This window comes from Misgurnus anguillicaudatus, chromosome 11, assembly GCF_027580225.2.
Source record: "Misgurnus anguillicaudatus chromosome 11, ASM2758022v2, whole genome shotgun sequence".
NCBI lineage: Eukaryota > Metazoa > Chordata > Actinopteri > Cypriniformes > Cobitidae > Misgurnus > Misgurnus anguillicaudatus.
This window is the reverse complement of record NC_073347.2, coordinates 25,119,558-25,132,423: the sequence shown is the minus strand read 5'-3', so window position 1 is coordinate 25,132,423 and position 12,866 is coordinate 25,119,558. Positions and strand designations below refer to the sequence as shown.

The following is a 12,866-nucleotide window of genomic DNA, read 5'->3' as shown; positions in this document are numbered from 1 at the left end:
GTTGCACGGTGTGCAACCTCCTAAAGAAACAAATGCTTATTTTGAGAACCTTTGACTGAAGAGTTCCTTAGGAAACCAAAAATGATTATTTTATGGCCTCACTGCTAAGAACCCTTTACCACCTTTATTTTAAGTATTGTAAGAAAGCTAAATCGTTGCATTAGGCCGTTTTGCCATGTAAGTGTTTTTACCGAGTCCAGGGTATTTTTTCAATCATTTGCTATGAGTATTTTTGTGTTAAAGGGAACGTCTCGGTTACGGATGTAACCCTCGTTCCCTGAAGGAGGGAACGGAGACGTCACGTCGTGACCGACGAATTGGGAACTCGCTTAGAGAGACCAATCTGCTTCGAATACTACAAAAAACGCCAATGAACTTGGCATTGAGATATTTGCATAATGCTGGCGCCGCCCCGCCAGGTGCGTATATAAGGCGCACGCGCAAATAAGGAAATCAGCTTCTGTTCGCTGAGAAAGCCGGAAGGTGACCGGCCTAAACAGCAGGTGGCAGCACCTGTGGCGACGGGACGTGACGTCTCCGTTCCCTCCTTCAGGGAACGAGGGTTACATCCGTAACCGAGACGTTCCCTTTCAGTCGGTCACTACGACGTCACGTCGTGACCGACGAATTGGGAATCCCTACCAAAACGCCACTAGGGGCTGACCTCTTCCAGTGTCTGCGTAAAGCCCTCCGGTTCCACTTAAGGATAAGGAGAATTAGGTTTTAAGGCAGAAGGCCGGGCACTAGATGTTCCTTTAACCCACAGTAGTGCCAGCGACTGGGAAGCGCCCTATCTGAGCGGTATAGGGACGCTGCGGAAGCCACCGCCCCGTTAAGGGCTATTGGTGGGCGAAAGTCAACCGTAGTTGAGGTCTAAATGACAGCCGTGGCTGTGTAAGCAAAGCAGTGCTCTGCTAAGGGAAACGTGGGCTAGTAGGATTAACCCCACGGAATAATACTCACAAAGGAACCCGTTGGGACGCAATGTGGGGCCCTGGCCAAACACGTAGGTTCGTAAGAATACAACTAGTGAAAGGCTGACAGCCAATGCTCCGCAACAAAGGCTGTCAAGGCAGTGGAGGGAGCAAATCAAACCATTACGCATTTTTGCTCTGTTAGCCTTCCATACTGAAAACTCAATTTGGAGCCTCAGTCGGAGACTGCAAGCCGACTTGCGAGTCTGCTCTCCGTGCCCTCCCTGGTGAGGAAAGAACACGAGAGGATACAGGCTCGATACGAACATTGTAAAATCTAATGAACGTATTAGGTGTCGCCCAACCAGCAGCTCTACAGATGTCTGTTAGCGAGGAACCACGAGCTAAAGCCCAAGATGAGGCAACACTCCGTGTGGAATGCGCTCTCAAATTAAAGGGCAAGGAATGCCCTGCAAATTGTAAGCTAGGGCGATAGTATGAACTATCCAATGAGACATCCTCTGCTTAGTGACAGCTTTCCCTTTCTGCTGGCCACCATAACAAACAAAGAGCTGGTCTGAGGTCCTGAAGCTTTGTGTGCGGACCACGTAGAATCGCAGTGCGCGTACGGGGCACAACAAAGCCTCGGTTGGGTTTGCCTGCTCCAAAGGCAACGCTTGCAAGCTCACCACCTTATCTCTGAAGGGAGTGGTGGGAACTTTGGGCACGTAGCCTGGTCTGGGTCCTCAGTGAGACAGCAGGACCAAACTAAAGGCACGAATCGTCAACAGAGAATGCATGTAAATCTCCTACTCTCTTCATGGAGGCCAATGCTAGCAGGGTCAGAGTTTTCATTGATAAAAACTTCAGACTCGCAAACTGCAAAGGCTAAATCGGAGACCTGAAGGCTTCAGCACCATGGACAGGTCTCAGGAAAAAAGAGGGAGGGCGCGAGGGGTTTAGCCTGCGAGCGCCTCTTTAAAATGTAATAAATAAATCATGCTGGCCAACTGATCTGCCGTAGATAAGTGAGTGATGAGCAGAAATAGCGGCGATATCAACTTTAATGGCGGAGGGACAGCCTACCATCTAACCCATGTTAAAGATATAAAAGCATAATGTTAAAGGGCATTCTCTGGGTCCTCGCGTTGCGAAGAGCACCGGGTGACGAAAAGGTTTCATTAAGCGCGTAAGCCCGTCCTGTGGACGGTGCTCGAACCGCGTCGATTGTGTTAGATACCGCTTGCGATAAATCACCTAAACCTTGCGCGCGCTCAACGACCATACATGGACAGGTCGGGGCGCGAGTGCCAAATGTGCCCCTTCCTAAAAAAGAAAGTCCTTCCTCAGGGAAATCCGCCAGGGAGGGCTGTCGCGAGGAGCATTAACTATGAAAACCAATTCTTGGTCGTCCAGTACGGACGATTAATAAAGGCTCTCCTCGTCCTGCCTGACTTTGCACAGTGTCTGCGCACTAAAGCTCACTGGAAGGAATGCGTATTTACGCACCCCCCGCGGCCAGCTGTGTGCCAACGCATCCACGCCGAGGCTGCCCTCGTTAGTGAGTAAAATAGGCGACAGTGGGTATCGTCCGGCGACGCAAACAGATCTATCTACGCACAACCGAACTTCTTCCAAATGAGCTGGACCGTCTGGGGGTGGAGTCGCCATTCGCCGGGGGCGCAGCTCGGGAAGCGCGTACCGCTGTATTGAGCGATCCCGGGATGTAAATGGCACGAAGGGACCTCAGATGCTTCTGACTCCAAAGGAGGAGATGACGAGCGAGATGCGACAGGTGACGAGAGCGCAAAACCGCCTTAACGGTAAATAACGCAACAGTCGCAAAGTTATCGGTGTCGACAAATACATCCTTCCCTCGCATCTCCATAGCGGAGCGTACAAGTCCCAGATATACAGCGCACCGCTCGCGGCAGTTGGGGTGCTATGCACACCCCAGACTGCAAGCCCGTCATACGTGGCTGAACATCCCGTGCTTAGGGCATCGTATGCTACAGAATGCCAGGAGACCCCTCAAAGGCATATCTTGCTATCAGAAATGCTGGGTCTACTACGGGGAAATTTAAATGACACGCAGGTGCAGTGTTTACACAATGCATGCCGGTGCGCCACGCTCTCCTCGAGACTCGATCGTAAAGCCAACGCTGAAGCGGTCTCATATGACGCAGCTCGAGCAGCGTCACAGCTGCAGCATGCTGTCATATGTCCAGGGCTTCTGAAATTGTTTCAGAGGGACCGCGTACTTCCCTCGAATTAAACCGAGGCAAGTCAGCACTGACTAGTTGCGCGCTCTTGTAAAACACGCCAATTAGTTGATCGAGTCTAATTCCAACTGAGAAAAAGGATCCTCTGCACGGGGCAAAGTTGCTCTTACCCAGTCGACCTGATGACTTAAACGAGCGAGATGCCGAGGCATTAACTCTCTGTGTTCGCGCACGTCTGCCAAGAACGGGCTATTATAAGTCAACGTAAATAAAAGCAGAATGCAAACAACGCTCTCTCTCTGATATTTTAATGTCGTGACTAGCACTTTCATGGAGACACGGAGAAAGAGAGACAGCTCGAATGATGTACTTAATATTAATATGCCCACCCCACGACGCAGAGCGAAAAACGGTCTAAGGCGAGGGAGATGGACACAAAAAGTACACGTCTTACAGGTCTAAAGCTGCACACCGATCTGAATATTGAAATACGAGCCTCGGCGTTATCATCCAAAAAAGACCACCTTTGTGGAGCCGGTGCGTAAATCAAATCGATCGTAACCCACCGCGTATTTTGGGTACTATGAGATAAAGGCTGGAAAAACCCTATCATCATATCATCATCTCGGTAAGAGGGACCGGCTCGATAATCCTTCGCCAGCAGGACATCGACTTATGCACGCAGTACATGTGCATCGGACACTTTCACTATAGTGAAAACGAAAGCCCGAGAATTTTGGGGTTGTGCCGGTAATTGTACTTCGTAACCGAGGCGGATCGTGCGTAAAACCCAACGAACGGGCTGGGAACTGAAGCCAAGCACCCAGGCACCGTACGAGGAGAATTAACGACACTACCGAAGTACCCGCGGTGGGGCAGCGAAGCGAGACAGGTGAGACTGCCGGTGCGTCTGCTGTGACAGCATAAGCATCTACAGTATGTGTGTGTGTGTGTGACACACTGACCTGAGCCCGCTGAAGGTGACGGTCGTCTGGTCTCCTCTGCGGAGAGCACAGACTCCGATGAGGGTGATGGTTGTCCGGTCTCTTCAGTGGAGGGCTCGGACTCCTCAGAACACCCGCTGGCGATAGAGGAGAGGTAGGGTGAGCTGGTGTGTGGCCGCTCACGGCTCTCTCGATCCTCTGGAGACCTGGAGAGGGAAGAGGAATGCACTCTATGTGTGGTTAAGTGGGTACCGGCTAAACAGCCGGTGGAACATATGCAAACCAAGAATTTTCCACCCGACCCTCTATCGGGGGAAGGAGCGAATCACCGTCTCCTGAAGAGTGATCCTCTGCCAATCCGGGTCGCCCGCTTACTGGCCACTTAAACTCCCGATTTCACGGGAAGCGGCTAAGCGGGCGGGGCGAGCTGCTGACGACCGGTTCCACCGCGCTGCCGAGATGGGGTCCGAGGAGGGGAACGAAGGTGGTCGCCGCAGCACGCCGACGGCGAGAGGCAGACTGAGGAGCCGGCGTGGTGGTTTTTACCAAGGGCAGCTCTCCTTCGCCGGGGCATGACCTAAGAGATCGCCTCAGTCTGCGCAGTGGAGCTGTACGACTCCACGGCCTCGCCGAAGAGGCCGGTCTGTGAGACAGGAGCATTCAAGAAATTGTTCTCGCCTGCGTCCGTCAGCCAGACACAGCCAAAGGTGGCGATCTTGAACCACTGTGGTGAACATCGCACGACTGTAAGTCGCGGCTTCCCTCGTAAATCCTTGGTGAACCTGTAGCAACGTTACTGCGTGCAGGGCTGAAGCCGCCTCTCCGCATGCCTGACAGACAGCGCCCGTAACCGGACGACTGTCTACAAACACGGGAGGGAAGGGTTGGGTGGTCCCTCCAGGAACGCAGCTGAATCGCAACCCCCCGCTCCACTGAAGGGGTCCCCGCCCTTAGCGGCTCCCCTGGTGAGGGAGATGAGGGGTGAAAGCTGAAGCTGAACGACCGGATGGCCGCAAATCACGTCAGCTCTTCGTGCCGTCGGGAAGAAAGGCACAGGAGCAGAGGACTGAGAGGCCCGAGCAGCTCCGAAATACCAATCACGTGGGCAGTACGGTTCGGGCGGAGAGGGGTTAACCTCTCCAACTCTACCGTTTCCGCCGCTCGAGCGGGCACGGCCGCCATCTCCGGAACGACTCCACTTCGGAGGAAATTGGACACCCCTCTGATGCTGCAGAAGTGAACGGGACCAGAAGGAGGTCCAATGGATCGGTAGAAATCGTAGAACACGACTCTGCCGTCTCCACCGGAGCCTCAACCGGCTGAGGATGAAAGGCCGGTAGGTGGAGGACGTATCCTCCGTCCTACTCAGCGTAGTGATGCGAAGAGCGTCATGCGAGCGCTTGACAGCCGCACCATGGCGGTGTCAGCACTGCAAAGGCGCGGACAGCATTCCCGTAGAAACGTCAGTCGTCTCCGCAATCCAAGAGGGTTATGCTCTCACAGAGAGAACAAAAACTCCCCACGAGCGCAGCCTCAGAGTGCTTGATGCCCAAGCATGAAGACAGCGCTCGTGACCGAAACTGGAACCCTTATACCTCTCACATCCAAGATCGCACGGACGAAAAGCAATCCTGAAAAGGACGCCGATCTCCGAATATACGAGAGAGTGGCTGTCTTTAAAAAGACACAGAGCTCTCACGTATCACTCTTTAGGGAAATCACTCTTTAGGTGCTCAGCTGATGATGCGCACAGGGAAAGGCAACGCACACACTAAACTCAAAACAAAAAATATGCAGAGCAGTGGAATACTGCGAGCGTCCGCTGTGTTAGTACTGCTTGTCAATCAACTTCAGCAACCGTTCCCAGAAGAGCAGAGAGTAGCTTCTCAGTCAGATAAAGCCGGCTTTCGAAGCGAAAAAAGCTGATTTCCTTATTTGCACGTGCGCCTTATATACGCACCTGGCGGGGCGGCGCCAGCATTATGCAAATATCTCAATGCCAAGTTCATTGGCGTTTTTTGTAGTATTCGAAGCAGATTGGTCTCTCTAAGCGAGTTCCCAATTCGTCGGTCACGACGTGACGTCGTAGTGACCGACTGAAAGGGAACAAATTTTTCCATGTTTAAGTGCTACCATTGGGTCACCAGTGCTTTTATCAACCTAGAAAATGTGAAAACGATCAACCCAGTAACTTAGTTTTGGCAAACCATTCTCTGCAAGCATGTAAAAAAATAGGTAATTGAAATTTGGCTCCCACTGTGATGTCAGAAGGGGATAATACCACCCCTTTATCTGCACTATCCAACCGCAGCTCTGCAATTTAGTGCAGAGATCAGCTCATTTCCATGTTAAAGGACACACCCAAAACGGCAAATTTTTGCACACACCTACAAAGTGACAATTTTAACTTGCTATAATAAATTGTCTATATGATATTTTGAGCTAAACGTTCACATATGTAAACTGGGGACAAGATTTATTTTACATCTTTAAAAAGTCTTGTTAAATGTCCCCTTTAAAGTTTAAATTTTTCTTAACTTTGGGTGAAACGCTGAGTTTGCTGATGTCACTTTTTACTCACCCGTCCAATCACATGGGCTCGGACAAATACCACACTTATATAATAAACCAAGCAGACTATTTAAAAAACCAGAGCTGCCCTGCTAAAAATGCTGTCAAGCTCACACAGTTGGCACAAAAGAAGAGCGCCTGTTGTTTTCAGCCGCATTTAAAGACACACTGCCTTATTTTTTATCAATTCTGACATTTCATGTAGAATTTAACAGGAATATTTGTGCCGAGCATTTTGTTGACCATAAGAGTTCATAGCTTGGGGATAAATTTTTTTTAATATGTACATAGCAAAACTGAGATCTTAATGTAAGATTGTCAAGAATTTTGTCCATCACAGTTGCTTACATCCCCCCAATGACATTTATTCCAACTCCAACTTTATTTCTATTCACTACTACATAGTCCTATTAATTCAATAGTCCAGCTGGGTATATAACTTGAGTCATTCAAAAACAGTAAACCAAATATGATTATATTTAGATGTTGTATTTTATTTAGGTTTAGGTAACTGTATGTTCATGTGTTTGTGAATTTTGACAAGACACAAGCCCTTATTATCATGAGAGTAAAATAAAAGAGAAGAGTCTTATCACATAGAAACAGGTGTGAAAATGACAGTATGTGGGCGAAAGGCACTGACACGCACACACGCACACACACACATGCACGCACGCACGCACGCACGCACGCACGCACACACACACACACACACACACACACACACAGTAAATAAGCTTTGAAGCCATTCTGCCTGCAGGGTTTCTGTCTGCCCTAATGCACATTTATTTTGTGGTAGCAAGTGGTCTGATTGGTGTGTATTTGCTAAAGCTGTTTACACAGAATAAAAGTGTAATGGTTTATATTCACAATCACATAGATGTACAATTTGCGTAGATCAGCTTTAGTGAGTAATTTGCTTGTGGTCAGGCTAAAATCAATTCTTGCATTCCTGTGTATTGTTTTTTTTATATCTTACAAATATTTTTATTACAAATTATATTATCAGCTTAACAGAATTTTAACTGTTTGTATTCAGGCTAAAATTTGTTAAACAAATTGGTGTTAAACCTTCGTGTTATTTTACCATGATTTGAGAATGCTTAAAAGAGCATCATGTGTGAAAGTAAGGAAATAGGAAATCTTTAAAAAGACCACAAAAGAGTTAAAGGATTTGTCTATTTTCTTCAAAAAATCCAGACAATTCACTCACCACCATGTCATCCAAAATGTCGACGTCTTCCCTCGTTCAATCGAGAAGAAATTATGTTTTTTTAGGAAAACATTTCAGGATTTTTCTCATTTTAATGGACTTTAATGGACCCCAATACTTAACAGTTTTAATGCAGTTTAAAATTGCAGTTTCAAAGGACTCTAAACGATCTCAAATGAGGCATAATTAAATGAGGGTCTTATGTAATGAAACGATTATCATTTTTGGCAAGAAAAATAAAAAATATGCACTTTTAAACCACAACTTCTCATCTTCCTCTGGTCCAGTGCGACCTCACAAAATACGTCATCACGTCAAGAGGTCACAGATGATGTATGCGAAACTATGCCCCAGTGTTTACAAGAGTGGAGAAAGAGGACCATTCCGACGTTGTTGTATGTTGAATGATGCTAATTAAAGTCTTTGTGTCGGTTTATTGTTTAAAATGGTCCGCAAATGTCCTTTTCATATATGTAACACGTGACCTTTCCACGGCATTACGCAATTACGTGAGGTCGCGCTGGCTCGTCACACAGCCGGAGGAAAAAGGGAAGTTGTGGTTTAAAGTGCATATTTTTTATTTTTCTTGCCAAAAATGACAATCGTTTCGCTAGATAAGACCCTTATGCCATGTTTGGGGTCGTTTAGAGTTCTTTGAAGCTGCGTTGAAACTGCAATTTTTAACTGCATTAAAACTGTTACGTATTGGTGTCCATTAAAGTCCATTAAAATGAGAAAAATCCTGGAATGTTTTTCTCAAAAAACATAATTTCTTCTCAACTGAACAAAGAAAGACATCAACATTTTGGATGACATGATGGTGAGTAAATTATCTGAATTAGAAAATGGACTAATCCTTTAACAAAATCAATATCTGAAATTTGACGAGTGATCTATAGATAATGCAGAAGCAAACCTGTTTTTAAAGGCACAATGTAATTTTCGGCACTATAGAATTGGCTAAACAACAACAAAGGCATAACTTGATGACGCTAAGTATCACAAAAGCCACGCAACAGTATGCTTATGAATTGCTCTTGCAATATTTTATTTTTAAATCCAGGTCTAAATGCATTTTAATGTGGTTTTAGATTGTATTTTCCAAACTAATCACCAATTTAGAAACACAGGTGCGTTTTAATACAAACCTGTGTAGGACTCAGACATACCTGATGCTTACAGTCCACCGATTTCTCTGAGATCAGGGAGCAGCAGGTTTCTGGAGAAGCGTTTGTTGGCTCAGCGGGGTGCTAATGTCTTTTTATGTGCGGGCAGATCCCTGATGCTTCTGAGCAGGGTGAGTATACAGACGTCTGCTTTTCCAACGGAGCGTGTAGCTGTGATCACCCCTTTAAACCCTGTGAAGACAGGAAGCTTAGACACACACTCACAGTACATAAATGACACAATAGGAGACACACATTTCACTCTCTCAGCGTGAATATGAGACTTGTGGCGTGTGATGGTTTGTTGTGTGTACCTTATACTTGCTTTTTGAGAAAGACTGTGTTGTCTGTGTTGTCTTACCTAGTAATCTGTAATGTTGCAGTAATGTCACAGGAACTCAATGACAATATTTTAAAATGACAGACTAAAATGTTCTGCGAAGGCTTTAAAGGGATAGTTCACTTTAAAATGAAAATTCTGTCATCATTTACTCATCTTCATGTTGTTCTAAATTTGTATGAATTTCTTTTTTCTGATGAACACGGGAGAGGATGTTTTGGGAGGTGATGGTGAACACACAGCGGATAGTGACCATTGACTTTCATAGTAGGAAAAAAAATATGTTGGAAGATTTGTGATAAATGTTGAATAAAATATTTTGATAAATGATGGTAAGCACACAGTTGACGGTACCCATTAAATTTCATCATATTTTTTGTTCCTACTATGGTAGTCAATGGTCATTATCTGATCTGTGTTTACAATAACTTCTCAAAATATCTTCTTTTGTGTTCATCATAAAAAGAAATTCATACAGGTTTAGAACAACATGACGATGAGTGGATGATGGCGGAGTTTTCATTTTGAAGTGAACTATCCCTTTAACGTTTATGGGGGATTTTTTTCTTTTTTTAAAAGATGTAGACTTCATTCTAAAGTGAATTTATGCTGACACAGTTGGATTTGTGTTACACAAAATGTTTTGAAAAGGCTGTTTAAATGGGTAATTGTTTTCTTTGAGGTGTAAATTAAATTTGATTACATTTCAACAATTTAAATTTTGGACTTAAAGGTGCAGTGTGTAATTTTTAGAGGGATCTCTTGACAGAAATGCAAATTAATATACAAAAATATATTATCAGGGGACTATAAAGAGCTTTCATAATGAACCGTTATGTTTTTATTACCTTAGAATGAGACGTTTTTATCTACATCGCGAGGGTCCTCTTACATGGAAGTCGCCATTTTGTGCCAACATATTTCTACAGAAGCCCTTAACGGACAAACTTTATTTTACTAAGTTGTCTCCGAAGTTGGCATGTTTGTCCGGTGCCGGCTACCGTAGCTTCTCTATGCGTTTCAAAAGTGAGGGGTGAGCACTGAACTGAGCCATTGGTTGCAATTCGCAACCTCACCATAGATGCAGCTAAAATTTACACACTGCACCTTTAAAGTGATAGTTCACTGAAAATGAAAATTATGTCATTATTTACCCTCAAGTTAATCCAAACCTGTATACATTTCTTTAAATGTGCATATTAGTACCTCAAAGGTAAGATAATGGTATACCAAATATATACATGTACCTAAATAGCACATATTAGGACCTTTTTAAAGGGTATCGTCCCAGTGACAGCTCTTGTACCATTTTTCTGAGAGTGTGTTAGCTGTTTATGTTGCCAAGCAACATTGCAGCTTGGCAAATTGACACATTTATATCGGCTACATTAACGTATTAATATATCTACAACAGCATGGCTTAACCAATCAGAATTCAGCTTTAAAACTATCCATTTATAATTTAAATACTTTAAAATTGAGTAAAAACTATAATAGCATTTGAAGGGCAAAAACAGATTTAGATTTGATGTTCTTATTTCTATACCTTTTTATTGTATCAACTCATCTCTCTCTTTTTCTACCTGACTTTGCAATTGTGTTTGTTTGTGTACAATATGCGTGCCTATTTGTCTGCATCCAATTCCATCAACTAATGTTATTTTTCTCTGTCAGTGTGTGCAGGCTTTTTGTATGTCATTTTCTCATTTAATGAGGACTTGTTTCTTTCTGTTTCCATGGTAATGTCAAGATAATGATGCCTCTGTGCCTCCTCAAAACGTCTGACAACGCAGTGGGTTGTCTGTGACATCCCAACTTACAAGGCATTGTGTCCCACACGAGCCTGAGAGTGGTACCGTACCGCCTCACTTATGGGTGAGTGAAATAGAGGAACTTCAATTTATCTGAATCTGTTAAAAAGACTAAACAGACAGAAAGACAGACCATGAGAGAGTGAACTATATTTCACTGAGACTACAGCAGATTTAATAGACTTGCTTGTATAAAACATGACAGCTTTCAGAGTCTGTGTGGTAACTGCATATCTCTCTCCGTGTGTATTAACATCAGGGAAATGTTCATGGTTTAAGACAAGTTAAGTTTATACAAACATACATTACAAAAAACAAAACTGGTGTGCATCTTGAGAAAAAACAATGTCACTGATGTATGTTAAGATACAGTACTGTGCAAAGGTCTTAAGGCACCATGTCACCGTTACATTTGTTGTTTTTGCAATGTTATAGTGATCATATATAATTATTTCTCAGTCTCTTTATTATAATACAACCAGAGAATACAGCACATTTGTAGTATTAAAAAACAGTATAAAAGTATAAGCTGAAGTGTCAAGTATTTAGCCTAAACTCCCCTTCCACTTGAGCAATAGCAGGAAACTGCAGGATATCTTAGACCTAAATAAAATTAAATCCTAATTTCTAATTCTAATTGAATGACTTCAGGACTTCAGTCTCCTCAAAAAAGCTCAAGATGTTTTTCTTGCCAAGAGAGGTCACACTAAATACTGACTGATGCCTGAAGAAGACATTTAGTTCTGAAAATTGTTTTGTTTCAATTTGTGCACATATTTCCTGTATTTTCTGTTTGTATCTAAATAAAATGAGTAAAAATAAATATGGATGGACATTATAACTTTGCTAAAACAACAAAGCTGGTGGTATTGTGGTGGCTATGACTTTTGCACAGTACTACACTCACCTAAAGGATTATTAGGAACACCATACTAATACTGTGTTTGACCCCCGTTCACCTTCAGAACTGCCTTAATTCTATGTGGCATCGATTCAACAAGGTGCTGAAAGCATTCTTTAGAAATGTTGGCCCATATGATAGGATAGCATCTTGCAGTTGATGGAGATTTGTGGGATGCACATCCAGGGCACGAAGCTCCCATTCCACCACATCCCAAAGATGCTCTATTGGGTTGAGATCTGGTGATTGTGGGGGCCATTTTAGTACAGTGAACTTATTGTCATGTTTAAGAAACCAATTTGAAATGAAGTCTACTTCTGCTGGAAGTAGCCATCAGAGGATGGGTACATGGTGGTCATAAAGAGATGGACATGGTCAGAAACAATCCTCAGGTAGGCTGTAGCATTTAAACGATGCCCAATTGGCACTAAGGGGCCTAAAGTGTGCCAAGAAAACATCCCCCACACCATTACACCACCACCACCAGCCTGCACAGTGGTTAAGGCATGATGGATCCATGTTCTTATTCTGTTTACGCCAAATTCTGACTCTATCATCTGAATGTCTCAACAGAAATCGAGACTCATCAGACCAGGCAACATTTTTCCAGTCTTCAATTGTCCAATTTTGGTGAGCTTGTGCAAATTGTAGCCTCTTTTTCCTATTTGTAGTGGAGATGAGTGGTACCCGGTGGGGTCTTCTGCTGTTGTAGCCCATCCGCCTCAAGGTTGTGCGTGTTGTGGCTTCACAAATGCTTTGCTGCATACCTCGGTTGTAATGAGTG

General features: G+C 44.4%; 1 protein-coding gene across 1 annotated transcript in view; it reads left to right on the top strand.

Moving 5' to 3' along the window:
* Nucleotides 1–12,866, top strand: part of cimip5 (ciliary microtubule inner protein 5) — a 66,678-nt gene that overhangs the window by 13,970 nt on the left and 39,842 nt on the right. The window contains exon 3 of the mRNA XM_073873397.1: nt 11,121–11,245. The gene's annotated coding sequence lies outside the window, so the exon portion shown is untranslated. The remainder of the gene's footprint in view (nt 1–11,120; nt 11,246–12,866) is intronic.